The sequence below is a fragment of the Palaemon carinicauda genome, chromosome 8 (assembly GCF_036898095.1).
Source record: "Palaemon carinicauda isolate YSFRI2023 chromosome 8, ASM3689809v2, whole genome shotgun sequence".
Lineage (NCBI taxonomy): Eukaryota > Metazoa > Arthropoda > Malacostraca > Decapoda > Palaemonidae > Palaemon > Palaemon carinicauda.
Window position 1 is genome coordinate 121,191,371 of NC_090732.1, and position 8,456 is coordinate 121,199,826.

Here is an 8,456-nt window from a genome sequence, read left to right on the forward strand (position 1 = left end):
TGATGCAATTGTCTGATGGAAAAACTTCCGCTACTGAGGTATCTATCAGCTTTTCTAAGAATTTCGTCCTCAACCTGGGCGTGAGGTTGCAGTTCTCTAGGTTTACCCGGATCTCAATATCTTGGCAAATGGAGAGAAAAGTTCGTCCTGATGTTGAAGAAGCTGCCTCTTGGAAGAGGACAGGATCAACCAATCCACTTGGTGCTTCTGTAGACATATGACCTTGGCATGCACCCAAGTTGATAATAACGAGAACACACATGTGAATACTTGCAGGTCAGTTGCAAGGCCGAAACAGAAGACACTGAACTAAAAAAAGCTTCCACTTCAAAGGACGAAGTAGGGAAACCTCCTTGAATATCAATGAACTGATATTTGAAAATATGCATCTTTCAGGTGTAGAGTATAAATTTGTTTCTCCTGATGAGATCTCATACTGTTCTCTATATTTCCATTTTTAACAAGTTTGTAGAACATAAGAAAGGGGGAAACATCGATGACAGGTCTCCAGTCCTTAGTTGCCTTCTCTACCAGGATCAGGAGACTGTATAAGGCTAGAGATCCATTGCATATGACCTGTTGTGCGCCTATCTTATTGCCCTCTGGGTTCTTTTCTACCTTGTCCCTTTTGAACTGACCACCTCAAGGTCGAATGGGTTGTCTGGGATGGCAGTTTCTACGTAAGAAGGGGATAGGTGGAGACGCTGATTTAGCCCCTGGAATCGACGACATCTTTAGAGCTTACTTCAAAGGTGTTATCTATTTTGTGAATTTGGGGTTCTTTGTGGCCTTAGTGTAGAAAGCTCAGTATGAAATAGTCCTGTGATGGTTTCCTCAATTTTCCATTGTCTCTCTCTTCCCTCTGAATGCGGACGGTTGCACTTGTAAGAATGGGTTCATTCCTTACAGCTGGAAACTTCTTTCAAAGACTCGGTTGTTCCACTGGTTGGCTGACTAGTGAGCCAATAAGGAAACTGCTTTTCCCCTAAAAGATCTAGCTCAGTATGGTAATTTTATTTCTCAGGCTTTGACAGCTTCCTAGAAGAGTGGTCCCGCCAGGACAAGGCCTTGAGGCTTGACAGATAGCAACTTTCATGTTGGCAACTGCAGTAGCTAAGAGGAACCTAGTCTTTCCATTGCTGCCCTGATTTCAGTCTTGTGACTGCCGCATCAATATCTAGAGGGAAATAACTGGCTTCTATGGGAGCATAAAATCTCTTCTGCTATGAGAATGCAGGTATAGGATTTTATTAGATCAGCTAGGTCTGATAGAACTACTTCTCAGTTACTTGGCATCATTCATTTTGGATAGCTTCGAGAGCTAATTCAGACAAATGAACTATTAAGGTGGGTTTTATACTATGTGGTACCTCAAACAATCAGTTCATAGAAGTTTAGCCTGACTTGACCGACACCCTGTAGGCTTCCCTTAAGCTCTTCATTGCAAGGACTCTCCTTAAGGTTGATTCAGAGTCAGTGTATACTGCATCTGCTAACAAAGGCTTTGAATCCTGGTTGGTTAGATCTAAATCTCTCAACTTGTTTCATGAAAGGGACACATGGGAGTCGGAATGATCCATGGGGCGTCAATGCTCGACCCGTTGTTTCCTTGGCTATAACACACAACCTGGCCAGTAATCCAATAAGGGAGAGGCAGTCCTGGAGGTGCCCTTTGGTCTAGCAGTGGCATTGGGTAACTACTATCGTTTTCAGAGGCCGTGTAATAGTGTTTTTTTTTTTTTAATAACTCCTAAAATAACTGATGGATTTCCATGATATCAAAGCAGGGAGCGCTTCATACAATGGCCTAATTTTGGGAAATACTGTGCATTGCCAATCAAGTTTCATTAACTTTTTTGCTTAAGAAATGAGGCTAAAGCCAGTCTTAGCCATCCACACATTCGCAAAAGTGATGACGTCCCTCAGTGACGTTGTTATAACGTTTCTTCCCCTGTACCTCCCATCCCCCGAATTGTTGAACGCCTGTTTAACTCCATAGATAATTGTCATATGACCTACCCCAAGCAATACGAAATTCTTTGTCAGTAAAAGTTCAGCATACCTGGTAATGTGATTCATGACTTTAGACTTTACCTAAACACAAGACCAACGTTTTATATCTTACCCACTCACTTACATTGAAGATCAAGGATCTTTTCGGTTTGAGTGCCTATAGAATTTAAATGTTTTTTCTTATTCCAAAGTATGTATTTTGATGTGGAAAACCCTAAAATGATAACCATTTTGTGGAGAAATTATTTATTAACACTTAAATTGGCTTATATCAATCAATATCTTACTGAAATGCTGCGATTTCTCTGTGCGATTTCTTGATTTTCAGGGCACTACTGAACCTAAGAAAACCCACCTAACCTAGCATAGGGGCCCTGTATCCCTACCTAGGCCTACCGGGGGGGGGGGCGCTCCGCCCCCCCTGCGACCCCCCCTTAAGGCCACAGTGATTTTCGAGACACTACCGAACCTAATACAACCACCTAACCTAGGGCCCTCTACCCCTACCTAGGCCTAGCCCCTGCGACCCCCCCCCTTACAGCCACTACCTATCACATCCATCAATAAATAATTTCTCCACAAAATGGTTATCCTTTTTGGGTTTTCCACATCAAAATACATACATTGGAATAAAAAAAAACATTAAAATTCGATAGGCACTCAAACCGAAAAGACCCAAGATGAAGAATGAGACTTATGACAGGAGACAAAAGAAGCTATGCTAACCCTACACTTCGCACTTTAAGCGAGTGTTGGTAAAGCAATAGAAATATAGTTTTCTTTAGGTTAAACCGTAGGACTCATTCTTCCATACAACACAGGTTACTCGATACATCAATTGCCAGGAAGAAAATGACAGAGAGCATTGTTTGATATAATTTATCATATCAGTTTCACCCGAGAGAGTAGCTTGAATTCCTTAGAAGGTAGACTTCTAAAAGATGTTTCATATAAGGGCATTGACATCGGCCATTTGATAAATTATGAAATCATATATATATATATATATATATATATATATATATATATATATATATATATATATATATATATATATATATATATATATATGTGTGTGTGTGTGTGTGTGTGTGTTCATACATACATAAGATTTATTATATTTCAACCTATAGTTTTATATATTTATTTACATTATAAGTACCAGTACCTATTTTTGTTACTTAAAAGGTATGTGACAAATATCATTGCGACTTTGTCACTTGAATTATACCAGACTTCAATTAATGAACCAATCAACCTTACTTTGAAAAATCCATTGACATTGTCTACATGCCAAGCTGATATACTCGTATCAAAGTATTCATTAGCTTTGCTTTTCCAAAATAATGTTATCACCAATTGCTGGAAACCATAGATTTATGAGGGATAAAAAAAAAAAAAAAAAAAAAGAAATGGACACTTAAACATTTTACTCATCATCACTCTCAAGGAAAAAAATTGTTTTCTAGTTCTACTAATGTTTTTATTTTATTTTTTTATTCTATTTTATTTTTTAGTCGCAAATCTAAAATTCGTAGGAGTCCGAGTAGAATATCTCTCAGTGCGATTCCACACCCCTGTTTTAAACCTCTTCTATTATGTTTGATAATTTGTGTTAACCATCTAATCATTATCTACCCCCATGAAACATTTTATTGCTCTTCCGGCTCATTTTATATGTGCAGTACACAGTCTTTCCTAACAGGGATTTACTCGGTAGCCTAATAACAATGGGAATGAAGGAAAGAAGGCAAGAAGGAGGGGGGGGGGGGTTGGAGTATTAGGATAGCCATAGGTGTAAGCACCGAAGGAGGGTTGGGGGAACCTCTGCGTCACAGTTACGTGATTAAGTAACACTTCTTCGAAACGCTCTGAAGGAAGGGAAGAAGTTCCTCTTTTTTCTAAGAGTAAACGGGTAAATTAAGCACATCTGTCAATTCAATGTACCACCAAAAATTAGGCCAATGTTTGAAACATTCATTGCTTTAGTTTCATGGAAATTCATAAGCCGGTTTGTTAGATATTTGGGAAAATCACTATTACACGGCCTCTGGAAACGATAGTAGTCGGGCATTGGGTAACCCGTCGAATGCCTGTACTTTAAAAGTGGTAGTGCGTTCACTCTGGGATGGCTTGTGGACTGTGTTGTCTTTAGGTTGCTTTTCTAGGGGTGTGAAACTCTTTTGTGAGATTGAGGCTATCGCGAATGGTAGATTGCTAGCCAAAAAGGGAATTTCTTTCGAACAAATAAGTTTTCATGAATTGGGGAATAAGTGTGTTCCGTATAATTGTGTTTTCCATTAGTGTAAAAACATTTTTATCTCTGGTAGGCGAGTGTTTGGGAACAAGAGCACACTCAGTCGCATGAATTGTACACGAATATGCTTATAAGACTCTTTGGGAAGGTGTGAAGGACCTGGTTTGCATCCGATTCTAGATGAGCGCTGCTTATCAGGTAAGTGGGCGAGAGCCAAAGTACTTGAGCGCCTAGATGCGAAAGTGTGCTCGTGTAATTTGTTTACCAGACGTAATATATCTTGTACCAACTAAAATTTAAATGGTTAAAATAAAATAAAACTGCATAAAGGTAACGTGTATCTTATATAGACATTCATTTCAACTCTCTTAAAATACGTTCCACTTGGGTCTAATAATATAAATTTGCCATTCTGGTCACAAAATTTTAGAACTACTCTAAACAAGATAAAATTAAATGTTTAACTAGCTATGATAAAAAAATAGAATTTTAAGAAATAAACGGCACAATTGACTGAACTTTTAATGATTTGTGGTTTAGATCCTGTTCGGGATAACAATAGAGGGCTCAACAACGCGTTAACTCTTATTTGTGAAAAGAAAAGTGATCCCATTCAAACGTAAACAAAGCAGCAGTGGTCTTTGATAAAAGGGAAGTTAGACAGAGACAGTCATCATTAAGTGACTTATCTCTGTATTATTTTCATTTTTTTTAACATTCATTATTATAGAAATGTTTATGCAAACCATAGACAAGAGTCGACTACTAATTTTACGAGAATGAAATGTTAACTTATTTTCTTATGAAAAACACATATGTATGTGCAAGAGAAAGAATCAAAGCATATACATATTCATGAAAGTTAACACTAGAAACCGACATGCTATGACTCAACGGATGCGCAAAGCTTAAGAAATCAAGGGAAAAGATATTTTTTTTTTTCTTTTTTAAGAAACTGGTTACAATACGATACTATATTTGGAGTTCAGAATTCTTTTTACGCCAAAATGTGTAAGAAGTTCTTGTAAATGTGGTTGTAAATATATAGCTGATTTGTCATTAATTAGAGAGTTTAACTCCTAATCTCAGATCAAAAAGATAAGTAAACCATTCGTTCTCTCCGGCGTAAGATACAAAGCTGATGATCAGACAGAAACTCATTAAAAAAAAAAAAAAAAAAAAAAAAAAAAACAAGCAGAAAGCTTTTTGAAACGAGCATCCCTGAAGTAGTATGTTTAGTAAAGAAACCCATGAATTTCCGATCCGTATGTGAAACTTTTCTGCAGAATGTGTAAATGCTCTCTCTCTCTCTCTCTCTCCTCTCTCTCTCTCTCTCTCTCTCTCTCTCTCTCTCTCTCTCTCTCCATACCTTTACTAATATAAAATTATTTCATGTGTTCTACCCATGTTTATTATCAGTGTTGACTGGTAGTTCCATTTATTAGTCCAGATGTAGTTAATGTTATTATTTTAAGATGAGATTCTGGTACAAAATAAATCCACTTTATTTTTTATTTCTAACACCTTCACTTATCTTGAATAAAACACCATGCCGTGTGAGTTGATCTTGGGTATTAAAATCCACAATCATATTGAAAAATAGTAGTAGCTTTCGCACTTTTTTTAGTGCCTCTTCGGCTGAAAAATAAAAAGTTTCACAATGTTTGAAAGGTAAACTAAAAACAAATAGCAATTGGTTTAAAAATAATTAAACCAAAGGAGTTTTTGAAGGTAAAACCTCAGATTAAAAAGAAGTGTCAGTTTTCTAACGAGTGAACAGTCATTTTAAAATAGCTAGTTGCCGGGTAACTGGATATTTTGTCGTCTATTACGGACTATCGCCGATTCTCTAGGTGGTGGTCAGTTTTCCAAAAGATTGATGTTGGTATCTTGTATCTGTGACTCTCCGTTGTTGTTGGCATTATGGCTCTGATCAATATTATAAACCCCATGAGCTTGCACACGAGGAAACAGTGGGGCGGCAGAAGTACTGGCAGCTCTAAATGTTTTAAAGGCATATCTAAAAATCATTTTACAAATAATTTCGTCTTCCTGATTAAAAGATTTATTATTATCAAACGTGTCCATTACATGAATGAAGGCCCTCTTGACTACCCTCCTACGTCCAATATCTGAGTCTTTATATAATACCAAATTAAACATCGTTTTGTTTTTAAACTGTATTTTCTCTATTTTTTTAGACAAGTACACGTACATATTGATTTGGTGAGTATTGATGTCTCATTAAAGTGGACAGAGGAGGGTGGAAAGGTCTTTCGTTGAGTTCAAGAAAATTTCAATTTGCTGTCAATTGTATGCAATTGCAAGAGCAAGTGTTAACATTCTTACCGGATCTATCCTTTGCCGTACTAGGCATAGTATGCAAAATTTAACTTATACATATTTAGGACGTACTTGGTTTATATTAATAATTCCTTAATATTTTACAAAAAAAAAAAAAAAAAAAAAAAAAAAAAAAAACTTCAGGTATTTGTAATGACTATATAGTACTTATGATTATGTAATGTGATATCACGAGACTGTTTTGCTTCTAAAATTTCTCGTCACTGACCTATTTTTGGAAGGTGCAGTTTGATGTTTATAACTTTATTTTTTTCCTATATCTTTGACACCAGTCATTGGAGATATAAATTACCATTTAGATTAGATAGGTCTTACCATGAGTTCTATTTAAGGGTCAATAATGTATCATTATCTTGTTTTAAAGAAAGTATGTAGGTACGCAGGGAATGTGAATTATTACTAATTTCTTACTAAGTATTTGGCCTTACCATATTCTCGTAGGGTTATTGTGAATATAATGGTCGACATCTTATTACTCAGTATTTTAGGAATTTTGTAACTTGAGGGATTAGTGATTAATTTTGCCAAATAATTCTGGCCCTGTCGTATTTTTCATTGTCATTAATAGTTTTTCTATTTATTTTTTATCAGATTTTTATGAAATATGCTAAGTAGTTATGGGTTATCAAGGGTTCGTGATTACTTTCGGTAATACGTTTTCACTTTTAATACCATTAATATTATTTTTTTTTAATGTTACCATATGATATTTTTACAGAATCACCTTCCTTATTCTCGTTTTAATGTAGCATTCTTCATTTTCCCCTCGTCTTGTCATGGTTCAGGTGTCTGTTATGCAAGTTAAGCCTACGTGAAAATTAAAACGAGTATATAAGTAAAACAATGTCCATATAAAATTACTTTATGCCTTTAATGTCTGTTTATCAGTACATTTAAAAAAAATATAAGTACATTATACAATCTGTAAACTCTTGAAGCTATATTTTTTTCAATTTTCTTTAATCTTCCTATCTCTTTTCTATACAGAAGCCGAATTTCCTAGTTAAGCCTACAATTTGACAAGATTTTCTACTGCTGGTCATTCAATTATTATTATTATTATTATTATTATTATTATTATTATTATTATTATTATTATTATTATTATTATTAAATTGCCTTTAATATAAGATTAAAAACCATGAAATAATAAGTGACCAATTAATAAAGAAAGAAAAACAAAGGAACCCTCATATCAATTTGGACAAAACTAAAATAAATATACAGTGAAGACGCAGGTTCCTCATAGCACTCTTAGGAAATAACACAATAAAACAAACAATAAACTTGTATGTTCTTAAATGCCCAGTATACGTCTTTTGCAGGAATGTAATAACGCGAGAATCTCTTGGAGAATTTTACGATCGGTAGGTCAGAAAAAGGAAAAAATTAAATGTTTAAGGTTTGGTGTCATTGTAATAAAGAACCGTTATTAGAAGAGCATTGCAGCAATTCTCCCATTGGAAGATTGTGAAAGAATTTAGAAATGTATTTGTCCTTACTTGTAAAGCGCGCTTTTAGAGTTTTTCCTGATAGTTTACTACTACTACTACTACTACTACTACTACTACTACTACTACTACTACTACTACTACTGAGGATGATGATGATGATATCTTGCTTCCCCAATGTGAATTAACAAAAAGCTATTTTTCAGACTTTTGATGTTGAAATCTTTAGATAAACAGAATGTTATAAAATGAAATTTTGCCATCAAAGTGTAGTCACAAGTGTTAAAAATCAAAGTTAGCTTCTTTTAGCAGAGAACCGGAAAATGTGATTAAATTGAGTCGGTGACAAAAAAAAAAAAAAAAAATGTATG